General features: G+C 42.4%; 1 long non-coding RNA gene and 1 other non-coding gene across 2 annotated transcripts in view; one reads left to right on the top strand and one right to left on the bottom strand.

Annotated features, from left to right (window-relative positions):
• The window catches only part of LOC122233579, a 51118-nt gene that overhangs the window by 4669 nt on the left and 20285 nt on the right, over nucleotides 1-26164 (top strand). Inside the window, exon 2 of the long non-coding RNA XR_006211208.1 lies at nucleotides 2967-3134. This is a non-coding gene — a long non-coding RNA (uncharacterized LOC122233579). The remainder of the gene's footprint in view (nucleotides 1-2966; nucleotides 3135-26164) is intronic.
• Nucleotides 7145-7262, bottom strand: LOC122233919. The gene has a single exon (XR_006211634.1). It is a non-coding gene; the product is annotated as a U5 spliceosomal RNA (small nuclear RNA).

Genomic DNA, 26164 nt, shown 5'->3' with positions numbered 1-26164 from the left:
TGAGGGATCCCCAGACCATATAAGGGTCTTCTGACACAATGAACCAGAAAACAGCTCCTTAAAAAAAAATTAAGATCCAGAGTTTTAATTTAGGCTACAGAGTTCAAGAAGTTATGAAGGGGTCTATTTTTAAAGTTCTAGCAAAGCTTTGTGTGTTGTGATGTACCACGGCAAGTAAGCCTGCTTCCCAATGGTAATTAAGTTAAAAGAAATTTATGGAAAAGAAAAAAAAAAAAGGGAACCTCGGTGGCTCAGTCGGTTAAGCGTCTGGCTTCGGCTCAGGTCATGATCTCATGGTCTGTGAGTTCGAGCCCCGCATTCGGCCCTGTGCTGACAGCTCAGAGCCTGGAGTCTGCTTTGGATTCTGTGTTTCCCTCTCTCTCTGCCCCTCCCCTGCTCATGCTCTGTCTCTCTCTGTCTCAAAAATTAAAAAAAAAAAAAAGAATATTCATGAAAACTGTGGTTTCCAAATTGGATGATTATATACCCTTAAAGTGGGAAAAAAATTCTGTGTTTATAGAATCTTTCCGAAAACTCACAGCTCACCTTATTGTTGCAATCTTTAAGCAGCACAAATTTCTATATTATTTCATCTATCTTATATTCTATTTGAGCAGCCTTAAGATACTGTGAGAGCACCTACCTATAGGTTCAGTCTGAAAACTGGGTTGTTTTAGAAATCATTGTGTTAAATAATGAGACTCTGCATCTTTTTCAAGTTGTCAGAGCCTGGAGATAGCTGTTCCATTGCAAGAGATTTTAAAACCTGGCTTAGGTTCTGAGCTGGCCCCTGATCAGGCAGGGTTCTCCAGGCTGTCCATCCCTAGGGTACCTACAAAGTTGAAACCTGGAAAAGCTACTTCCTTGACTCTTGGAGAGCAGAGTATGGGAGGTTTACCCAAGGTCGTTACCTCTGATCTGGAGTCCTACTGCTTGTCTGGCCTGATGATCTGGTGCTTGCTCCCTCCTGCTCTTTTTTTTTTTTTATAATAGACTTAATTTTTAGATGAGTTTTAGGCTCACAACAACACTGAATGGAAAGTACAGAGAGTTCTCATATACTCTCTGCCCCACACATGCACAACCTTCCCCATTATCAGTATTCAGCACCAGAGGGGTACATTTGTTACAGTTGATGAATTGACACATCACTATCAGTCAAAATCCATAGTTTACATAAGGGTTCATTTTTAGTGTTGTACATTCTGTGGGTTTTGACAAATGTATAATAATGTGTATCTACCATAATAGTATCATACAGAAAAATTTCACTGCCCTAAAAATCCTCTGTGCTCCACTTACTCATCCATCCCTTCCTCCTAACCCCTCATGACCACTGATGTTTTTCCTGTCTTCATATTTTGCCTTTTTCAGAATGTCATATACTTAGAATTATTCAATATGTAGCCTTTTTAGATTGGCTTCTTTCTCTTAGTAATATGCATGTAAGTTTCCTCCATGTCTTTTCATGGCTTGATAGCTCATTTCTTTTTAGCCCTGCATAAATATTTCATGTCTGGATGTAGCACAATTTATACATTCACCTACTTAAGGACATGTTAGTTGCTTCTAAGTTCTGGCAATTGCGAATAAAGCTGCTGTAAACACCCATGTGCTGTTTTTCGTGTACACGTGTCTTCAACGCATTTGAATAAATATCAAGGAGCATGATTGCTGGATTATACAGCAAAAGTATGTTTCGTTTTGTAAGAAACAACCAAACTGTCTTCCAAAGTGGCTGTGCCATTTTGCATTCCCACCAGCAATGAACAGGAGTTCCTGTTGCTACATTATCCTCACCAGCATTTGGTGTTTGTTAGTGTTTTTAGTTTTGGCCATTCTAATAGGTATGTAATGGTATCTCATTGTTTTACATTTGTTTACCTCTTGCTTGTACATATTCCTGGCTCCTCATTGTTTCTCTTCTTTTTCTTACTGCTCAGCTTCTAGACAAGTAGTTCTCAGATCTGGTCCCCAGATCAACACCACCACCACCTAGGAACTTGTTAAAAATGGAGTTTGGGGGCCTTGCTCAAACCTACTGAATGAAAACTCTATTTTAACAGCCCTCCAAGTGATTCTGATGCAAGCTAAAATTTGAAGACACTGTTCTAGACCTGTACTGTTCAACATGATAACCTCCAAAAATGTAGTTATTGAGCTCTTGGGATATGGCTAGAATGAATTATGATGTCCTCTAAGTGTATAATGCACCCCAGATTTTGAAAACTTAGTATGAAAAAAGAAAAAGCAAGATACCTTGTTGGTAATTTTTATATCAACAACATTGAAATTAAAATACTTTGGATATATTGGGTGAAATAAGATACATTATTAAAATTAATTTCCCCTGCTTTTTTTGTTTTGTTTTGTTTTGTCATAGGGTTACTAGAAAATTTTGAATTACATTTGTAGCTCTCATTGTATTTCTGTTAGCATTACTCTAGACTGTGAGTCAGTGAACTACAACCTGTGGGCTACTCTGGCCTACTGCCTGTTTTTATATGGCCCATGAGTTAAGAGTGGTTTTAAATTTTTAAACAATTGAAAGTAAATTTTCAAGAATTATCACAAAAGAATGATATTCCATGACATGTGAAAATTATATGAAATTTAAGTTTTATTGTCCATAAATAAAGTTTTATTGGACTGTGGGCACACTCATTTATTTTTGTATTGTCTATGGTTGCTATTCCTCTATAGTGGCAGAAAACTAGCTGTGGCAAGAGCCCTATGGCCTACAAGTCTAAAGTATTTACTAACTGGTGCTTTGTAGAAAATATTTGCTAAGCCCTGTTCTAGACTGTCAGCTTCCACATGCTGTGTAGGAGAGGACCCTGCTTTTAACTTGCCCCTATTCTTTGTTCCCAACCTTTGCTTACCTTTTAGGCCCAACTCCTTGACCCTTACAACCCGAATCTCAGTGGTATTTTGGGGCTGCAAGATTTGATCTATGCATTTTTCAGGCTACAAACAGGTAGACCAATAATGTTCTTGCCTTCCAAAACTGCACAAGGAACTATGGACCCATCAAAAGGAACAGAGAGATGCTCAGTAGCTTCTTTCTCCAAATGCGGGGCCTTCCTTCTTAAGGACGAGAGAACGTCGGATTGATAGCTCCACCAAACTGAGAGGTAAGCCTATGATTTAGGGCTGGCCCCTTTCTTTAATAACTCAGCAACACCTCTTGAATTAAAACTCTCACTCTCTCTGTGCAGCTTATGCCTACTCTCAGCCAGTGTATTTGGCTTCTGCAGCACCTTGTTCTGCCAGATATATTGTGGAAATTATTATGATGGTTTTTTCCACTCCAGTGAAGCAGACGTCTGGATCCCTTTGTGAGCCTCTTGATCCTTATTCCTTACCACCCCCACCAATATGCAACCAAAGTCTTGTTGGCTCAATGAATCTATATGGTCTCATTTTATAGAATCCCCAAAGAAGAGAAATATGGCTGTGTTTTCCAGAATGTTAATTGATAACAGTTCTTGGCAACAGTACTCTTCCTGGCTTTCCCTCTTTAACCTACTCCTTCCACCCATAATAATACCATCATTCCTGAGTAGATTGGCACCAGTCTGGAGTTTCTCTCTCTCTCTCTCTGTCTCTCTCTCTCTCTTTCTCACCTCTCTCTCTCCCTCTCTCTTTCTGTCTCTCCTCTCTTTCCCCAGCCCCACCCATAGGCCCTTCATTCCTTTTTTCCTTGCTCTACTGATTATACCTGGACTATTTAACTTTCTTTTTTTTTTTATTTTTTTTTTTATTTTTTTTTCAACGTTTTTTATTTATTTTTGGGACAGAGAGAGACAGAGCATGAATGGGGGAGGGGCAGAGAGAGAGGGAGACACAGAATCGGAAACAGGCTCCAGGCTCCGAGCCATCAGCCCAGAGCCTGACGCGGGGCTCGAACTCAGCCCAGAGCCTGACGCGGGGCTCGAACTCACGGACCGCGAGATCGTGACCTGGCTGAAGTCGGACGCTCAACCGACTGCGCCACCCAGGCGCCCCTTAACTTTCTAATATGAGCTGGTTTGTTGCACACTCCCTGAACATTGTAATGATGTGAATATTAATAATTAGAAGAGGCCTCACTGAGAGGTGTTATTCCCGATTTCAACCATACTTCATTGTCAAAGTTAAGGAGAGGTCTTGCATCTCTGTTCACTTAAGAACTGTCTCCTCTAGTCAGTTATCTTTAGATTCTGTAGTTGAGTTGAATTTAGACTCTGGGCTTCGAGTGGGAAGAGGCAGGAACTGTTTCACATAGGTAAACCCTACACAAATCTGGCTTTTCCTGTCTAGCTCATCTTAAATATGGGGCATCAAGAGGGAAATCTATCAGGGGGTTTCTGTTGGAAAGTAAGCTGGGGGATCAAGTGGCCTAGTGTTTTATTCCAGCTTTTCTCCAGATGATCTCCAGATTTCTGGCGTTTACCTTCTCTGGGCTTCAATTTCCTCATCTGTAAAATAAAGGGTGTGATAAATCACCCTGTAACATTCCTTCCAACTCTAAATTGTTCTGGTTCAAAATGTTGAAAATTTCAAGTTAGTATAACCATAGAATTAAAGTTTTTTTTTAAATCTAGAAGTGCTCTTGGGGATCATTTGACCCAATCCTTAGGCGTCCCGATGAGGCTCAGAGAAGCACAAATCACAGAGCTGGTGGTGCCAGAGCTGACTCTAGAACTCCCCTTTCCTTCAGAGGATTGCCTCTTGGAGAAAGGGACATTAACAAGATCACAGTCACTTTGTTTTCAACTCTTGGTCTGTAGTAAGGCATCATCTTATAATTATCTACTCATGTAATCATCATCATCATCGTTGATCACTGAGAGAATTTGCTACTACCCAGGATAGTGCTGTTGTCTTTTGGAAATAATCAGTAAAATGTGGGGCAGGTGGGACCACCTTAGTACTGTTTTTTTAAAGAGATAAAATTTAAGTTTTTTGAAACCAAAGTTGGTGAATATTTTATTTGCAGAAACTTTCGTATTTTACCTAGATGTTTTGGCATCATGTAGATCAGATTCCCTGACTAGTAAGGTATTTCCTCATAAATTTAGAAGCAACCGTCCTGGGGTAGCCCCAGTTTCTTTGGTAGGAAGGAGAATATAATATACAATAATGTTTTTTTCCCTGTGTGTGTGTGTATATATATATATATATATATATATATATACACACATATATATATATTTATAAAGTATATATATATATACATATATATGTGTATATATATATATATATGTATATATACTTTATAAATAGCATATTCTCCAGGAAAATAAAAAGTGGCTTCTTAACATACAAATTCCAGGGACCTTTGGAATAAGACACCAGTTTTGCATGTGTGGCAATAGCCATACACATTTTGGTAATCAAACAAATTTTGGGAACTATGTTCTGGGCCGATGATCCTGTTCTGATCTACCACTATGATTCTTTTTGTGTCATAAGCAACCTGACTGGCTCCAAACATCAGCTGAATAGTTTTGTTTTGTTTTGTCTTTAATCTCTGCCAGTGGCTCTCACACTTTAGCCTACCTCAGAATTTCCTAGAGGACATACTAAGAAACAAAATGGTGCAACCCCCAGCGTCTCTGATTAAATAGATCTGGGGTGTGGTCCCATAATTTGCATTTTTAAACAAGTCCAGGGGTGATGCTGATGCCTGTGGTCTCAGGACTATACTTTGAGAACTACTGTTCTACCTATGCCTTTTGGCCAAGAGCTTGCAGGTGAATACTGATTGGTGAATTCAGTGCACAATGCAGGTGATGGTGAGTTTGGCTGGTGTTACTTTTGGTCCCTGTAAGCCAGACCAAGAACAACTTTACTATCCTGTTATCACATTAAATGCTACCTCAGCTGAGATCAGGGGTTCCAAGAGCTTTTGACAGGGAAACTTGAGCTTACCTGGGCCATCCCCTGTCTTTGTGCAGAAAATATATTATTTCCCTCCTACTCCAAGACTCAGAGAGGTGATTTACCTTGTCCATGATTACATAGCTGTTAACTGCAGTACCAACACCAGAACCTTGACCTCCAGCCTCCCCAAGCTTTTCATGACAATGAAATTAACATTGATAGCGACTGCTTCCCTTTTGCTTTCAGAACAATCTTCTCAGCAAATGTCTACCTGATTTCAAATGGACATTTTCCAGTGGTCATTTGGCCGAAAGGATTAGAACTTTCCATTAATGTCATTGCTCTTCAACCACATGTGTCCTCATAATGCCAGCCAGCTATTTTTCAGTATGTTCAAAGTGTAAGATGAGGGAGCGTGGACATAGCCATGCAAATTTATCTATACTTTTAGAAAACAGGCATATGTTTCACTAAATATTATCATCATATTGAAAAGACAAACTGTTAGGTAATTTACTCCCTCTGGTCTGAATGTGAAAAGCTAGGGAATATCCTGATGGAACTTGCTCATCTGGTAGTACAGGCAATAAAGATTTTGATCCTATAGATTCCAACTTCAATTATGCAGCAACATTGTTGGCTGGAAATGAAAGACCAGACTTCTTAGCCTCCTGTCTATCCCTAGCATTTCTTCTACCTTCTTCATCTTAAAGAGTGAGATGCCTGGCTTCCTGCAGCCCTTCCTATTAAGAGGGCTATTAAGATCATGAAATATTCTCTCCTCACAGCAGGTCAGTCATGGTAACTACATAACCAGAAATGAACGATTTCGTAACTGTGATGTTGATAAATTTTTAAGCAGCTCTCTCTGCAACTCTCCACTCCTGAGAAGAGATGGCATAGCTTTGAGTCTGAACAGAGTTGGGGGGAAGAGGGATGGAAAGCAGAACTAAAGACTTCATATGTGGGGACAGTATGGTTAAGAGTGGAATCTCCTACCCATTTTTTTGTCTTTGTTTTTAGATTTTGGAGATCATACTTTTTTTTTTTTTTTTTTTTTTTTTTTTAATGTTTATTTATTATTGAGACACAGAGCGTGAGCAGGGGAGGGGTAGAGAGGGGGGAGACACAGAATCTGAAGTAGGCTCTAGGCTCTGAGCTGTCAGCACAGAGCCTGACACTGGGCTTGAACTCAAAACTGCAAGGTCATGACCTGAGCCAAAGTCAGTTGCCTAACCAACTGAGCCACCCAGGTGCCCCATACTTTTTATTTTATTATTTTTTTCCAGGCAAGTTCTCAAAAAATCAGTGAAGGACTCAGAATTGTTTCTCTCCATGGAAATCTTCAGTAAAAGGTGAAAGATTTTATGCAATCTGAAGAGAAACCAGAGTATGGAGATCATACTTTTTAAAAAAATCTTTTATGTTTATTTATATTTTTGAGAGAGAGAGAGAGAGACAAAGTGCAAGCAGGGGATGGGGAGAGAGAGAAGGAGACACAGAATCTGAAGCAGGCTCCAGGCTCTGAGCTGTCAGCACAGAGCCCAACATGGGGCTTGAACTCACAAGCCATAAGATCATGACCTGAGCTAAAGTCAGCCACTCAACTGAGCCACCCAGGTGCCCTTGGAGGGCCTACTTTCTAACGCAGTATGAACCAGTGGTGAGAACCTTACGCTAATGCTCACAAGAGCCATTGGAAAGCGCTAAGCCCTGAGTATGACTCTGAAACAATTTTTCCTATAAACGATTGGGGCTTCTCCCCCCTCCCCCCATTAAATGTATGTGCATATAATATGAAAAAAAAAACCTATTTGACTTCAGAAACCTAGTTAGATTTACTAGAATACAAATCACAATCTCTTGAACTGAAAATCAAAGTTATTTGGTATTATGTGGACTAGACTGGTATTGAAATTTTCCACTTTTTTTTTTTTCTTTTTAAGGAGAACATTCTCTTTTCTCTTCCCCATGGTTTTACTCTCCTTCATTGTCCCTGGAAGTTTTCCACTTTTTAACGGGTTGTGTTGATATTTTATTGACGTACCTACCTAGGTTTATTTTTGTGAGTGCAGTAAATTCTACCAATCATGGAGCTGTTTCGGTGATTGTACAGATAAAATCCCTGAATAAACAGTACTTGGAGGGAACTTGTGTGACCTGGTTTTGTCTGGTCATCTGTATGGTTATTGCATTTTTGTGATTTAGGAGAAAGGAGGATTCCATCTGATAAACTCTGGTGGGGAACTCTGATCTGTACTAGTCAGAGATGCTACATGATCTTCAAGGGCTAAGGGGATTGTGGTGATGTGGTTTACAGGTCACCTCACTGGATATTAAGATTAAACCCTGCCTGGCGAGTTCAGCTGTTTCTGTTTACCCAGTACTCCCAGCCTCACACACAAACCCCCCCATCTTGATTATTTATTTCTTGTTGTTTGAGCTTTCTTTTTGGCTTTAGGAAAATGTCATACGTTGAGGGAAGGGGTGTTGCATGGGTCATGACTTTGACATATTCTTTGGCCAGTGCACTATCAGAAAACACTTTCAGGAATTCCTCATGCTGGGAGCAGTTACTAAAAAAACTCAATTAAAAAAATACATACATTTTATGTTAATTTTCACTTCTTCCGTAAATATTTTTTTTCACTTTGCAAGGATAACAACTGCTTGTGGAGAGGTTAAACAATATAGAGTAGGTTAAAGAAAAAAAGAAAAAGCCCCTAGGAATCGCATCATACTCTCAAAGCCTTTAGTCTCTCTCTTCCATGTATATGTGTATACTCATGCATGAGCATAATGGAAAGCACATGTCATACTAATTTTCCTCCCCACAGCACAAATAGAAACAATGGGGCATAATTTAATATGGTAGTGGTAAATATTATCTCCATGAAACGGTGCTTTAGTTTTAGCAAGATCTTTCGTTTTAGGTTCTGTCCTGACAGTTGTGAAATTATAGTTACATAGATAAGTTCATGCACTACCACATTCATGTACATCTTTGTGTGTGTGTTTTATCACATTTAAGATGGTTATAAAAAATCCCCCCCCGCTTTGGGCTTCTGGTTATTACGTTGTTTTTTTTGGAAAATATTATAAAAGAGATGGGGATACATTGTGATGTGCATCTGCCATTTTCACCAGACAATATTTGATGGAGATCTTTCTATCTGTAGACTTAGAAGAAGATTTTATATATATATACATACAGATGTATATATATATATATATATAAAATATACACATACGTATGTATATATATATATACATACAGTATATATTATATATACGTCATATAATAGTATATATGATATATGTTCCTTTGAAATATTCTCTTATGCAAATTTTCTATAATTTATAATTAATTCTCAAATTTGTTTTATTTGATTATAAAAGTAATATACACTTGCTTTAAAACATTTGAAAACACTACAGAAATGTGCAAAATAAAATGTAAGTTTCTTCCCCCTAGTTTCTTCACTCCCTTCTAAGAGTATCTACTATTAATAGTTTGGTATGTATCCTTCCAGACTTTTTTTTTTTTTTTTTTTTGAGAGAGAGAGAAGTCACGTGTGTGAGCTGGGGAGAGGCAGAGGGAAAGGGAAAGAGAAAATCCTAAGTAGGCTCCATGCCCAGCACAGAACCCAACTTAAAGCTTGATCCCACAACCATGAGATCATGACCTGAGCCAAAATCAAGAGTTAGACGCTTAACCAACTGAGCCACCCAGGCACCCTATTCCAGACTTTTTTACTTTTGATACAAACAAAAGTAAATAATATGTTTGGTTTTTTTTTTTCAAAAAATGAGGTGATACTATAGTATAATGTGATTCTGCAACTTACTATTTTCAACCAACAATATATCATGAGACATTATCAAAGTATTTTCTTTCTTTCTTTCTTTCTTTCTTTCTTTCTTTCTTTCTTTCTTTCTTTCATTTATTTATTTTGAGAGAGAATGAGCATGAGCCGGGGATGGGCAGAGAGAGAGGGAGAGAGAGAATTCCAAACAGGCTTCATGCTGTCAGCGTGAGCTTTGAACCCACAGACTGTGAGATCATGACCTGAGACAAAATCCAGAGTCAGATGCTTAACCAGCTAAGCCAGCCAGGCACCCCAAAGTGTGTATTTTTTTTAACAACTGCAGAATAATCCAGTAGTATGGATCTATCTTCTATTGATTAACATTCTGGATTCCACACCCCCCCCAATTTTTACCTATTATTTTTGTTCACTTGTCTTATAAAGATTATGTTCATTTAAATTTTTTTTTAACATTTATTTATTTTTGAGAGACAGAGAGAGACAGAGCATGAGCAGGGGAGGGGCAGAGAGAGAGGGAGACACAGAATCCAAAGCATACTCCAGGCTCCGAGCCATCAGCACAGAGCCCGACATGGGGCTCAAACTCACAAACGGCAAGATTATGACCTGAGCCGAAGTCAGACACTTAACCGACTGAGCCACCCAGGCGCTTTGAAGATTAAGTTCACTTAATATGTTGTTGATACATAAAACAAAATGCCCTCCAGGAAAGTTACACCATTTTATATCTTTACCAAAAGTGCAGAGAGGATCTATTATCTGGGTATCATATATTTCTTCTTTTATTAATTTGGTAAAGAATAAATGTAATCTGCTTGTTCATTTTATTTGTATTTCTTTAATTACTAATTAAGTTAAATATCTTCTTATATGTCTATTGACCATTCAGCTTTTCTTTTTTTTTACAAGTATTTTTTTTAAGTTTATATATTTTGAGAGAGAGTGTGTGTGTGTGTGAACAGGGGAGGGGCAGAGAGAGAGAGAGAGAGAGAGAGAGAGAGAGAGAATACCAAGCAGCACAGAACCTGATGGAGGGCTCCATCTCATGAACTGTGAGATTATGACCTGAGCCAAAACCAAGAGTCAGACGCTTAACCAACTAAGCCACCCATATACCCTTCAGCTTTTCTTTTATATACTATCCATTCTTATGCTCATTTTCAATAGAAGTAATTGACTTTCTCTTTTTAACTTGTAAAGGTACTTCGTGTATTGGAGAAATTAGTTATCTGTCATAAGAGTTGCCAATATTTTCCCAACTTATTTGTCATTCAACCTTGTTTATAGTAACTTTTGCCATACAGAATATACAGAAGTTGCTTCTGTTTGTATGTTTTATGTGTGGAGTCAAATTTATCAATCTTTTCCTTTTTGGTTCAAGGGCTTCATGTCAAGCCTGTAAAAATCCCTCATCACCCCAGGATTATACAAAGTACTACCATATTTTCTTTCTCGTACTCTCCTGCTTCCATTCTTCTACATTTAATTCTTTAATCCATCTGGAATCCATTTTGGTATGAACTGTGAGGTATGGGTCCAACTTAATTTTTTCCCCAAAATAGTCAGCCACTCGTTCCAACAGCCTTTATTAAACAGTCCATCTTGCCCCCACTGATTTTAACTAATTTTTTTAAACATGTATTTATTGTTGAGAGACAGCAAGCAAGGGTAGGGCAGAGAGAGAGGGAGACACAGAATCTGAAGCAGGCTCCAAGCTCTGAGCTGTCAGCACAGAGCCCAACGCGGGCCTTGAACTCACCAGCTGTGAGATCATGACATAAGCCAAAGTTGGACGCTTAACTGACTGAGCCACCCAGGTGCCCCTTAACTGGCTAATTTAGTGTACACTAATTTTCCAAACACACTTGAGTCTACTTTTGGACTCCATTGTGTTCCCTCGATCTGTCATCTGTTCCTGTGCCAATAACACAATGTTTTAATTTCTGTAGCTTAAAGATATTTTCTTATATCTGGTAGGACTACTCCTTTAAAAAATATTTTTATTTCCACAAGTTTTTTTATTTTTATTTTTTGTTTTAGACAGAGCAAGCGGGAGAGAGGGGCAAAGAGAAAGAGAGAGAGCCCTAATGCGGGGCTTGATCCCATGACCCCGGGATCATGACCCAAGCTGAAATCAAGAGTTGGACACTCAACTGACTGAGCCACCCAGGCACCCCTCCACAAGTTTTTAAATTGAGGTGAAATTCATGTAATATAAAGTTAACCTTTTTTTTTTTAATTTAAAGTAGGATTAACACTTAGCATGGACCCCAACGCGAGGCTTCATCTCAAGACCCTGAGCTGAAATCAAGAGTTGGATGCTTAACCAACTGAACCACCTAGGTGCCCCAAGTTAACCATTTTAAAGTGGACAATTCAGAGGCATTTAGTACATTCACATTGTTGTGCAACCATCGCTTCTATCTGGTTCCAAAACATTTTAATTACCCTAAGAGGGAAACTTCATACCCACGAAACAGTTTTTCCCCACCCCACCCCCACCACACACACAAATTTTTAACACAAAAAATTAAACTTATATTATAAAATCCCAGGCTTCAAGTCACTGGATTCTACTCCTGAAATCATTATTGCACTATATGCTAAATAACTTGGATGTAAATGAAAAAAAAAAATCCCAGGCTTTAGATCCACCATGTGTTAAGGAAGCTTAAAAATCCAAGTCCAAGTTCAGAATTATAGAGAAGCCTTTCCTTTCCTTTCATTTATTTTATTTTATTTTATTTTACTTATTTTTTGAGAGAGAGGGGGCACAAGGGAGTGAGGGGCAGAGAGAGAGAGAGAGAGAGAGAGAGAGAGAGAGAGAGAGAGAGAAGCAGGGCTCACCCAAAGTGGGGCTCATGTTTTTTTACCCAAAGTTGGGCTTGTGCTCACCCAATGTGGGACTCAAACTCACAAACTGCGAGATCATGACCTGAGCTGAAGTCAGATGCTTAATGACTTAGCCACCCAGGTGCCTGAGAAGCCTTTCGTGATTAAGGAATGCCTCTGTATCCCCCAAGCTTACTTCTACGTCCCCAGTAGCCCAAGACTCAGCTCGGATTCTTTTAATCTACTGCTAAATTGCTTTGTGATTTTTCTTAAGCATCTGTGACTTGTGTTATGTCTCCTCAACCACCTTGTAAACCTGCTACTTTTTTTTCCTCCAGTCCACCGTCATAGCACCTGGCACTAGCTTTACACAGTCACGGTCTCATTAAAATATTGTTGATTGATTGTTATCAAAACTTCCATATTGGATTTAGTGGGGTGTCAGGAGACTGCATGGTGCATGATTTAAGTGGGAATTAAGAGGGAATTCAACATACAGCATTTTACTTTCAGATAATATACTACTAGCTGCCATTTATTAAGTGCCTATTAGTTGTCCTGTCATACACATTAACTCACTGAAAAATTCTTACAACAATCTTCTGGGGTGGAGGTTTTCTGATGATATTCACTGAGATGAAATAATTTGCTTAAAATCCCTGGGTTTAATGTCGGATCCACACTTTGAACCCAGGTTAGGGTTCTACCCTGCACCTTCTACCATGCTTCATTGTGTCCGTATAGTCTCTCCATCAAGGGCTACCCATCACATTATCCCAATGAATGTTTTTACATTCATTTTTTTTTTAATGTTTATTTATTTCTGAGAGAGAGACAGAGACAGAACATGAGCAAGGAAGGGGCAGAGACAGATGGAGACACAGAACCCAAGACAGCCTCCAGGCTCTGAGCTGTCAGCACAAAGCCTGATGTGGGGCTTGAACTCACGAGCCATGAGATCATGACCTGAGCTGAAGTCGGAGGCTTAACCGACTGAGCCACCCAGGCGCCCCTACATTCATTGTTATAGTCAGGTTTGTCTTGAAGGAATGTGCTTGTCTCACAACCTTACTTCATGCCCTGGCCAAGCTATCAAGGATCAAGTTCATTTCTTGCTTTATTCTGTTCTGTGTTCTGGATGGAGTCCCATGCTGGCTGGCCCAGGTGTTAAAACTGTCACCTTGGCTGGAGCTGGAGCTGGTATGTGGAGTCAAAGCCAGGCACAGCAACCACCATAGGGATGGGAGACATCATTTTCCTAAAGGGAGGAATCCTGGGAGCTTCATCTCTTCTCAGTCATCCCACATGTAGCATCTCCCTCTTTTCTTCTAGAAAAATGTATGAAGCTTGGGGATGTCAGAGAGCACTTTGGAGAAATTTAGTGTAAACGAATCAGAAATATATGGATTGGCTTTCCCGCAGAGGAGACTCACGTTTTAAAGTAGAAAGGAAAATATATGGGACAAAGACTAGGTGGGCTTCTGAGTATGGCAGGGTGGGGTTGGGGTATTTCAGCAAATTCCAAGAAGTGGGCCATACCAGCCCAACCTGCCCCTCACAGTTGCAGAAAGACAGCCAGCTCTGGGACGTGTAGTCCTGGATGTGTGTTCTCAGAGGACAGAGGCCCTGCATATGGAAGTGAGAGGCATGGATTCAGGATGCAGTAATGCCACTTGGCAGCTCTTGCGACCTTTGTGACTGGACAATATCATCACTTGGTCCTGGTAAATTTCTTCATCTGTTTAAAAGAAGCAGGGGGTTATTTAATGATAGCATCTTTCCCACCTGCTTGTGTGGTTTTGTGACATGTTTCCAATTTGCTATAAATTAGTAAGGCATTATCATCATTTAGATGCATACTAAAGAATTTAGAGAGATAATAAGTGATGATAATGAACAAATTAGGTCAAGTGGACTGACAATTTTTAAAATGGCTATGAGACTTCTTCAGGGCGCCTGGGTGGCTCAGTCGTTTAAGCGTCTGACTCTTGATCTCAGCTCAGGGCATGAGCTCACGATTTGTGAGATCGAGCCCCACACTGGGCTCTGTGCTGACAGTGCAGAGCTTGCTTAGGATTCTCTCTCTCTCCCTCTCTCAAAATAAGGAAATAAACGTTAAAGATTTAAAAAAAAAAAAGACTTCTCCTTCAAGGGATGTTAGATGAGAACTAACATGAATAACTATGTTTATACAGATGACCCCTTTTCAGCCTGGATTTCTGACATACATTCATTTAGTAATAACAGGATCCAGTTCCCCGTGCTGAGTATGAGTGTGCTCTGGGGGATGGGGGGATGGGTGGAGCACAGGGACTAAAAACCCTTAATGCTGGAAGGAAACTTAGGGATCATTAATTCCTATTTCCTCATTTTCCAGATAAGCAAAATGAAGCCCAGAGAGACAAGGCAATTTGCCTGAGACCACTCAGCTAAGGCTGAGCTGGGGCTCAACCTCAGCTTTTGGTTCTTGCATTCTAGTGATTTGATAAAATAGTAAATGACAGTGAACTAATTGAAGAACGCTTTGAAAACATTGTCAAATAGGTCACTTTGCACCCGTTTTTCTTCTGTCCTCAGGGAATGCAGAGATGGCTGATGCCTGATTGGTAAGGTAGGGAAGAATTGGCTCCCACAAAATCCACATCAGACCTCTTTAAAACTTCCAGGTGTCTTGCTTGCATGGAGAGGTTTCTCAGATCTCAAGCTCATCTGCAGTGAGCCACAGACCTGGGAGCTCCAAATGTCTCTTCCCTATCCTCCTCCTAGCCTTCTCACCCCAGGAGACAAGCAGGCTGATTTCATTCCCAAAGGAATGACTAAGTGATCATTGGACTCAGACCAGCATAGGGAGAAATAGTAGGAATATGTTCATGGTTGTTTCTGTAAGCCTCAGAAACATCCTTGGCCAGGCAAAAGATAGGATGATAATGGAACAACCATCATCAAGCTATAAGAAACACACATCCTGAAATGGGTCTGGTTCTAGTTGGGAAACGGAGACCCCTTGACTTGTAATGGTTTTGGCTGCATTTTTGCTCCTCTTTTCTGACCCTTAAGGTTCAGCCCTGTGCCTGGTGCCTCACTGGTTGCTTTCCAGTTTCCCAGCCTCGATTCCTGCTCCCTGACACTTGATTTCTCAGACTATATTTGCTTTGTCTATCTACCCACACTATGCTACCTGCTTTTTCCTTTCTGCCCTAGGACCCCTAGATTTGACCTCTTGCTTGTTTAACCCATGGTTTGTTCCTTCCATCCTTTACTCTCTACTCAGGATTTGAGTTTTTGTCCCCACAACTTACTCAGCTGCCTTCCCTGCCTGCCCCTAACTCTGACCCCTTCTACTATGGAAACTTGTTACTACTCCATTTCTGGGGTGACTCTTCCCTGCCACATTCTCATCTTACATTCCCCATGCCCAAACCCCAAACTGACAAGAACATGGGACAGCTATTTGCCAGGTACTTTGCAGTCATTATCATCCCCCACAGCCATGTGGTGTCCTTACTCGGATGTGGCTACAGGACATTGCCCATCTCCCCTGGCCTGTGTGCCCTCCACAATAGCAAATCATCAACAGCAGACTTGGAGACCAGTTGCCTTGAGTGCAGCAAAGCTCCGCAGTCCTCCCAACTCTCCTAGAGCCAGTGCTTGGCATGGGGGAAAACAGAACCAGGTTGATTCTTCTCCCTAGCCATCCACAGTGGCACCAAAAGGAGAAAAGGCATATCAAGCCATGTTGTACATTTGGATCAATTAATTAAACGTCCCCTACCATGACCCTCTTTGCCTTGCAGAAGCGGAATGTTTCAATGTCAAGATGTCTCAGCGACGCCTGGGTGGCTCAGTCGGTTAAGTGTCCAACTCTTGGTCTCAGCTCAGTTCTTGATCTCAGGGTTTTGAGTTCCGCCTCTGCATTGGGCTCCATGTTGGGCGTGGAGCCTCCTTTTTAAAAAAATTGTTTTTAACATTTATTCATTTTGGAGAGTGAGAGAGACAGAGCATGAACGGGGGAGGGGCAGAGAGAGAGGAAAACACAGAATCTGAAGCAGGCTCCAGGCTCCGAGATGTCCGGCACAGAGCCCGACGCGGGGCTTGAACTCACGGACGGCGAGATCATGACAGGAGCCGAAGTCGGATGCTCAACCGACTGAGCCACCCAGGCGCCCCGGAGCCTCCTTTTTTAACAAGTTGAAAAAGATGTGTGTGAGAGGGCACCAGCTAGAGGGTTATTGTCAGAATCTGAGATGTAAGGACCAGAACCTGAACTGGAGACATGGCCCTAGCGTAAACATGACGAAGAAAGCAAGAGACAGATATGAGACATTTTCATGAAAAAGAGCAACAGAACTTGGAGACTACATGGATGTAAGGGATAGAGAGAAGGATCAGTCAATGCCAAGGCCATTGTTGGAATTAACCAGGTTAAGGTATCTCTAGCTGCATCGCCCCCTGAGCACCTGCAACCAACTGGTCTAAAATCTAACAGTTTTCATCTCCAAGCCAGTTCTTCCTCTTTCTCCCCATTCGATTCAGTGGATCTAGCACTCCCTTAGCTCTCCACATTTGAAATTCTGAAAGGTCTTTGACTCCATCCACAAGGTCTTCCTGAAATCCAGTATATCACAAATCCTGCTGATGTTCCCCTTATAATGTTTCTTAAAGTCCATCCCATCTTTTTATTCTGAGTGCTCCCACCCTGAGTTAGGGTCTCAGAGTTTCCAGCCAGGACTATTGCCTCTCAGTTCTACCTTCAGTCTCCCTGCTTCAATCCATGCCACACTCAGCTGCCACATCATCTTTCCAAAACACCACTTGAAACATGCTACCTTCACTGCAAAAAATATGCCCGTGACTTCTGTTGTGTGGGAAATCAGCTTACTGCAATGGTAGCTTCCCAAGTTCATGACCAAGTGAGCTATCTCTAAGGTCGCAAAATAGAAAGGATGCATAGGTTGAGTTGAAATGCTCAAATCGTATGGTTTATTAAGTCAAATTAAAACACATAGCAAGAAACAAGGGGAAGGAGAGGGATGGGACTACTTTATCAACTTAGGGTAGTGTACAAGCAGGGTGGAAGGAACACACTACCTGAATTTTGGGGTATGCAGTGTCTATATATTCTGTATCTCTCTGTGCTGCATCAGGCTTCTCTGTTGAAATTATAAGGACCAGAGTCCTTATAATTCAAGCTAGGGGACCCACAGAATGAAAGTGCACTGGGGGCCAGTGGCAAACATATGAACAAGCATGCGGGGCCATAGCTGTAACTTGCTATTTAGCCTCCTGAGCAGCCATGAGTATATTTGTATATCTCGGCAGAGTAGATAGGGAACATACCAGAGTAGATGTCACCAAAGTGTCATATTAAAACCTCATGTGGGGCGCCTGGGGGGCTCAGTCAGTTAAGCATCCGACTCGATCTCAGCTCAGGTCTTGATCTCAGGGCCATGAGTTCAAGCCCCATGTTGGGCTCCATGCTGGGCCTGAAGCCTACTTAAAAACAAAAACAAAAAAACACCTTATGAACATCGAGTCCTCATGTACATATAGTCTATCCTGAATATTATTGCCTTTGGTATATTTAGTGCCTTATGTATCTTATGCATGTTTAGGATGTCATAACTATTTAGTAACTTTTATGCATTTAGTGTCCCGTGACTATTTAATACGCAGGCGTCTTGTGAATATTAGTCATCTCTTAGTCCTACCACACATGCTCTACTTGACCTCGGCCTAGGTCTAACAAACATGTTGCTTACTAGCTACTCACCTATACTTAAAACATCTTAAAATGTTTCGCTCATGTTTTACAAACTACCTACTTATTTCTCTTCTATAACAGGATTGAATATTCTCAAATCGTATCCCCACCTTCCCTTTGCCCACAGTGCTGTAAACTCCTGGTCCACCCCCGCTGCCCCAAATCTGCTCCTCCTTCAGACTTTCCCATCTCCAAAATGGCACTTCCAGACCTCAGGGTGAACCTTGACAAAAACTCTCCTTACCCTCTTCATAAGCAGTTTGTCCTCAAGACCTCACCTCTCCACTCCTGAGACACACTTCCATCCCCATCCAAGCTGTCGCCAGCCTTCTTCTGAGGCAACTGCAGTTCGCTGCTGCTGCTTCCACTCTTAGCCACTTCAGTCCTGTCCCACACAGCGTCGCAGACTGATCTTTCTCAGAAGTCAATTGGATCATGTCACTCTCCTGCTTAAAACCAGTCACCGATTCCTCATTGCCCTGAGGGTCAAGTCCGAAGTTCTTAATGTGGTGTCTGTGGACCTGTGAGATGTGGCTTGTGCCACTCCCCAGCCTCACCTCGGCACCCTCTCCCTTCCCAAGGCTCCTCCACATGATCTCTAGTTTCTTCCTTTGGGCCTTCATATTTTCTATTACTTTTACCGGGAACGCCCCTCTTGCTCGGGATTCTGTCTCCCTCACACACACACAAACCAGTGCTACTCATTTTTCAGGCTTCAGCTTAAACGTGACTTACTCAGAGAGGCTGACCCCCCAGCCTATTGAGGGCCTGCATTGTTCTGTCTCATAACACCCTCTCGTTTTGTTTCCTTCATAGCATTTATTCGACTGTGGATTTATTTAAAAGCTGCCTGGCTTCCAAGCCATAAAGTCTCATTAGGGCAGGGATCTGTTCCGTTCACAGTAGCCCAGCCAGCGCTTAGCACAATACCTCACACATAGTAAACACTCACTAAATAGTAGTTGAATGAATGAAGGAATGTGAGTAAAACGTGGCTTTCCTTGGCCTCATGTTGCCAACTTTAGTCCCTTTCCGTGGATTTTGTGGCCAGAGTTCTGGGTTTGAATTTTGACTTTCCATTTATGAAGCATGACTGTTAGTGAGTTACTTAAACTCCTTGATTCTCAACATTTCTCATGTATAGAATAGGGAGAGAGATGCGCACCTCACAAGCTGCAGTGAGGATCCAGTAAGATGAGGTCGGGGAGAGCCTTGGCGTGGCGACTGACCCCAGTGCGGGCGCTCAGTCAGCACCTGTGCCGTCACTCCTTTCTCGTCCTGCACCCCTGCACCGTTACCCTGCTCTCCATCAGGCCGCATTTCCTTCTTCTCAACTTTATTAGGTCCCAGAAGGTCTCACATGTCTTCGGGGAGCCTCCTTCAGCAGTTCAGCCCTTGGTGGGTGCTCATTCCTCAAACCGTTCACCTGCTCATTTCCAGTCCTTGGAACGTATAGTGGTGACCTTTGTTGGTTTTGTTTTTAAATCTTCCATGTGTCCTGTTTCTCCAACTAGACTCCAAGCCCTTTGGCCACAGGATTCCCATCTCAGGCTTCTTGTCTCCCTCACAGTACCTGACTCAGTGCCTTACAAAGAGATGCTCAACTCCATGTTTGTGAGTGCCCTCAGGGTATCAGGCACTGTGGTAGTTTTCACATTCATTGTCGCCTAACTTCATCTTCATGAGAACCCACCAGGTAAGTATTACTATGTCTGTTGGGAAAACAGAGGCTCAAAGTATAGTAATCTAACTTAGGGCACCCAGTGAGCAGAGAGCAGTCTGTTAACTCTGTGTGTTTGCTTGATAGCCTGGCACATCACAGACGATCGATAAATAGTTGTTAGTACACTTCCCACCACACCATATTGCCTGTCTCGGGAAGTATTTATTCATGCTGAGGATGGTCATTATCATGTTCTCACTTCCTCCCTACCAAGAACTTGGCTGAAAATCCCCTGTCCTTGAGCCTCTCCACTAAAGCCCTCCCAGTGTCCTGTACCCCAAGTTCACACTCAGTTTCCTATTTGTGCTACATCTCGTTGCTAAATTCTCATAGACCCTGACCCGGCCCGCCTCTTGTTTCCCCACAAGCCCTGTTCTCCATATCTTTCCCCCAAGAAAGCTTTTCTTCCTCATGGCCCTCCCTTCTCCCATCCCCCTTCCAGTCCAATTTTACTTCCGGTTGCAGGGATTAAGAAACACACCCCCACCTGGAAATGCCCTCTGAACTAGAGCACTTATGTCCAGGAGATGTCTAAGGTTCTTTAGAGGGAGAATTATTACTACTCATTAGTTGGATAGCTTGAACGAGGCATATCTCCTCTCATAGCCTCAATTTCTTCACATATAAAATGGTAAGACTCACTCACATTTATCAAGCACCTACAAAAGGGACATAAGCATTGGATATATTAGAAGTCAATAATAGCAGATGCTTAGTCAGCACTTTTTGTGTGCAAATGCTTCACATGTATTTACTCACTTAATCCTCACAACAACCCTACAAGAATGTTATTTTTTTTAATGTTTATTTATTTTTGAGAGAGAGAGCGGGGGAGGAACACAGAGAGAGGGAAACAGAAGATCCGAAGTGGGTGCCATGTTGACAGCAGAGAGCCCAAAGCAGGGATCGAACTCACTGTGAGATCACTGCCTGAGTCCAAGTTAGATGCTTAACCGGCTGAGCCACCCAGGCACCCTGAGAATGTTATTAGTAACACTATTTGACAGACGAAAAATGGAGGTCTCCAATTTAAGTAATTATCCCTAGATCACCCAAGCCAGGGGGTGGTAAAACGGGGCTTCCAAGCGCAGCAGTTCTGGCTGCGGAGTCCTTGTCCTAACCACTGCCCTATACTACGTCTTATTTCCTCATAAAACAAGAGGGGCTAGTTAAAAAATAATCCCCTAGATTTTTATAGCTCTTTTCCAATCCTAAAGCACTGTTCATACTCCATACCCTATTTGATCTTCAAAACAACCCTAGAGGTAGATATTATCAGAGCAGTTTATGGGGTAAGAGCTGAGACTTACTAAGAGGGTCATGTGTCCAAGGGCACACAGGGGGTGAGGGCAGAGTCAGGACTCGAACCCAGGACCGCTCATTCCCAGCGCCTCTCCTGCTACATCTCTGATGCCACTGTCCTTTCGGAGTCTCCTCCGGCTCCAATATTGTACGCTATCCTTTCCTCTCTCTTTTTTTTTAAAAAGAAACCCCAGTGTTCCTCAAAGAATCCCCTGCCCTGTCACCCCCACACCTTCTCTGCGCAGTGCGTGCTCACAGACAGCACCAGGGGGTGCTATAGACTAGCACACAGGGACGTGCTGCCCTGGGAGCCCCTGCTGGAGGAAACAACCAGAAGCTTCCCTGACTGTTCTTTTCTTTTTAAAAGAAAAAAAAAATTTTTTTATTGTTTATATTTAAAAAAAAAAAAAAAAAAAAAAAGTTTTTCGTAAGTACTACTTGTACATAGTACAAAATTTTAAAGGTAAAAATGAGTATACAAGGTACCTGCTCCCCAGTTACCCAGCTCATCATCCTGGGGTGCAAACTCAAGAAGTTTTCTAGTGTTTCTTTCTAGAGATATTCTGTGCTTATGTAAGCAAATATGTATTCTTCTTCCCACACAAATGATGCACGCGTTGTTTTTTACTGTTCATGCAAATGGTACCATACTATGCACACTATTTTTCCTGTAGCTTCTGGGGGTAATTTATGTACCAGATCAGTCCTCGTCATAATTCATAATACCTGTATTGAATTGAATGGATAAACCATAATCAATTTAACCAGATCCCTATTATTTTCTGTCTTGTACCATTACAAGCAAAGCTGCAGATAAATACACTGTACATAGGTCACTTTGCACATGTGCGTATCTGCAGGATAAGTTCGAAGAAATGAGATTGCTTGCCTCAATACAAATTACACACATTTGTAATGCTGATCAATACTGCTCAATTGCCTTGCACAGAAGCTGCCTGTTTATGGCTGCTGCATCAGCAGGGCATTGGAGGGTATGTTTCCTACACCCTCACTAACACAGAATCTTATCAAGACTTCTGATCTTTGCCTTCCCCATAGGTGAAAGATGGTTTCTCACCATGGTTATAATTACATTTCTCTTGAAATGAGGATCCCCTGACCTCTGGGATTCATTCATGCAATCTGTAGTTAATTAGCTGGTGTCTCCCATGTGCCAGGCACCATGTTGGGGCATCTTCTCCTCCCGCTGTCCCTGGTCTGACTTTCACAGTCTTTTCTGCCTGTCCCATGCTGGCCTGCCTTATCATGTCTCCCAAGCAGCCATTTTCCTTGCTTGGCCATCCTCACCAGGTCAAGCAGGGGCGACCTCACTTGACCTCTTCTTTAGAGGCTTAAGAGTGAGGAGAATGTGGTTTCTTGCCTTTTCTCTGTTCTCAAGACTAATTCCTGTAACCCAATTAAGCAAAGCTGAGAGGTGGGGACGTGTCTTAAGGTCAGAATTAGCCCTGAGACCTGGGGCTTCACAAACCATCCAGTCCAATGGGTCAGTCACTGCTTCAGTTTTCCCATCCGTCCCCCTCTAGGTGTGAGGAAGATGAACAAAGAGCAGGTACCTGGACACTTGTCTGAGTTCAGGGATGTTATTTGCTCAACGAGTGGCCGGTTGAAACTTCCTCAGATTAGATGTCAGCTAAACATAAATGCATCTATGAGCAGTACTATTTAGATGAAAGTGGGGAAGAAAAAGATGTTAGGATCGGTGTTCTTTTCTACATGGGAAACCTCTGAACCGTTTCTCAACTCCCCCTTTTTTTTGCAGTCCCAGAGCACTTGACCCTGTGATGCACTTAACCCTGTTACAGTTTAGCTGCTCCTTTACTTGCTTTCTCCATAAGGCTATATATGAATCAGCTTAGGGCTGGCGTCTTTGTTCATCTTTGTATCTGTCCTCTGAATAAAGATGGAATCAAGACATGGGACTTTTGAATGAATATCTTCCTGCCCTCCAATACCCAAGCATGGCGTCTGTATGAAGGCCCGCATCATTCTCTAGTAGCTGAGCTAACAGGACCTCTACCTCTAGTTCATCCCACGCACGCACGACTGCTGGAGTTTCTCTCCTAAAGCACACTGGTAATCCAGTCACTTGTGGAGGTTCCCTGTGGCCTACTAAATGAAGTGCAAATTCCTTAGCTTGGAATTTAGGGGCCCCCGTGGTGATATGGCTCTGGTCTACCTTTCCAGTCCTTTCCACTACCTCATGCTCCAATCAAACTGAATTACTCAATGCTTCTCAAGTGCGCCTACATTCCATCCCTGTGCTTCTGCCCCTGCAGGGCCTCCTGTGCCTAGAACACCTTCCTCTTTGCTCCCCTTCCGTCACTTATGCCTGCTTCAATCTCTCTCTCTCTCTCTCTCTCTCTCTCTCTCTCTCTCCCCCCACCCCACCCTTTGTTTAAAAACAAAGGTAATAAGTTTCTAGAAAGAAGATAAATTTACATATCTTTCTGGGTCCTTTCCAAATGTAATTGGCCCCAAAGACTCCTGTTCAGATCCCCCAGATTTCCAGCTCAGCTCCTCAGTCGGGCTTTGTTGTTTATATTTCTCTCAACTCATGTCTGCTGACATCCTCATTCCTGCCGCACCTCAAACTGAAGACCGGAAAGCAGACACTGTGTGACCCATCTTTGGGTCACCTACAGTTGGTCAATGTTTGTTAGAGAGCAGGCTTTCCTTGACGTGTGGCCTGTTTTCTTTCCTACTTTGAGTTTGAGAAATGAGAAGAGTTTGGGACCCATTTCCACAACCGCTGCGGCCATCCCTGTAGACCCTCTTCTGAAAGGGATCTTAAAGCAGAGCCACCCCAGTAAAGTGAGGAAATCCTATCAGCCCTACAGAGAACAGCAGGACCCTGTGCCTAGGGCTTGGGAGAATAGTGTCCTGTTCGCCCTTTTTCGGAGTGAAGGGAGCGTGGTGAATATGTCTGATGGAAGGAGGAGCATTTGTTCACTTTAAGTTCTTGGAAGGAGAAATGGAAAGCCATCTCTCTCCTTCCCCTGAGGCAGACAGGCACAGATGCTTCTCTGTTAAAAGGCCTGTCAGCAATGTTGGGTGGTGATGTGTGCACTGGCAAGGCCACAAGAAGTCAACCTGGTCCTTCTCCAGGGCTTTCTCATGGTGCCTTCTTCAGAGGACAGAGTGGTACCTCAGAGTTTGAACACGAGTTTTGGTTTGTACTCCACCATTCAATGGCTTGACCAGGTCCCTCAGTCTCTCTTGGCCTAAAAATAGCAATAGCTTTACCTTTACCTTCCACATGGACTGTTCTGAGCACCAAAAGAAAAAATGTACATGAGAGCATTTTGCAAATTATACGTATTTTTAAGTTTATTTATTTTTGAGAGAGAGCATGCACGTGCACAAGTGGGGGAGGGGCAGAGAGGGAAGGGGACAGAGGATCCAAAGCAGGCTGATAGCAGAGAGCCCGATGCGGGGCGCAAACTCACGAACTGCGAGAGCATGACCTGAGCCAAAGTTGGACGCTTAACCAACTGAGTCACCCAGGCGCTCCTGTAAATTTTATTTTCAAAATGTTATTTATATCCTGCCTTGCTGTGCGATGGGTTTACAGAGGCTTACAAGATACAGAAGATGCAAAGTAGCATAAATTAAAGATGAGAGTTAAAAGCAGAAGAAAAAAAGAGTGAAGATGTAATAATAAGCCCTAAATGAGGTTAAATGCATACCTAGTTTGCTCTGGGTGGGTCCCAACGTTGTTGGGAAACTGTACAGTGTTCTCTGAATCAGTGGAAGGGGTCACTTGGATGGTGGTGTTCCAGGGTGTCCAATATGGAGGTTGAAGGCTCGTAGTAGGGCTGACAAATTCTGGACGGGCCTTGGATCTCCATGAGTGGGGACTTGTCCCAACCTCACCCTCTGCATAGGTTCCACCGCTTTAGTGCCAGATCCACTCAAACCTGGAGGCAGCCAGGTCCTTCTAAACATCTTATCCTAATCCCCATTCACCCCACACAGCCAGCATTACCTCCCTGTGGGGACAGAGTTACCTACTGCCGACTCAGACACTCATTTAAAAAAAACCCCACAAACCAGTTTTATTGATATATATAATGTACATATCACAGAGTTCACACTTTTAAAGTGTACAGTTTAGGGCTCCTGGGTAGCTCAGTTGGTTGGTTGTTTGACTCTTGATTTCAGCTCAGGTCATGATCTCACGGTTCATGAGTTCAAGCCCTGCGCTGGGCTCCCAGGCTGATGGTGTGCAATCTGCTTGGGGTTCATCTCCCCCTCTCTCTGCCCCTCCTCTGCTCGCTCTCTATCTCTCCCTCTCATAATAAGGAAATAAACATTAAAAAAAAAAAGTATACTGTTCAATGGTTTTTACTATACAGACACTCTTAACCTCTTGTAGTAAATGCCATGCCCGTCTGGTCTACTTTGCCACACTAGACCTCACTTTCTTTTCCTGCTCTCCCTCTGCCCTAATTCTTAACTCTCTGAGTCAGGACTCAAATTCTGGAAAAGGTGCCCCATAATTCCAGCATTTCCCACCTCGGGCCCATCTCTTTGGCTGGGTGCCCTTATTAGGTCTGCTGTACCAAAAGTAAACTGGCTCTGGGGATGGTGGGGAGTACACAGAAAAGCCGCCAGCATGATCTCCACGTTTTGCAAGATTGAGGAACGCCCAGGAAGAATCCAGGCGGCAAGAGGTTGTGGGCAAGACCAGCCCAGGGAGCTGCAGCACTTGACAGATCACATTGTTAGACCGTGACTCACTCCCGCCGCAGTCTGGAAAACTGAACCTCTCAGCCTGGCCTTCAAAGGAGGGCCGCTCGGACTGAGGGCCGCTCTGAGCAGTCCTCT

This window comes from Panthera tigris, chromosome E1 (assembly GCF_018350195.1).
Source record: "Panthera tigris isolate Pti1 chromosome E1, P.tigris_Pti1_mat1.1, whole genome shotgun sequence".
NCBI classification, from domain to species: Eukaryota; Metazoa; Chordata; class Mammalia; order Carnivora; family Felidae; genus Panthera; species Panthera tigris.
The sequence above is the reverse complement of the archived record's forward strand: the minus strand, read 5'-3'. Positions and strand labels throughout refer to the sequence as shown.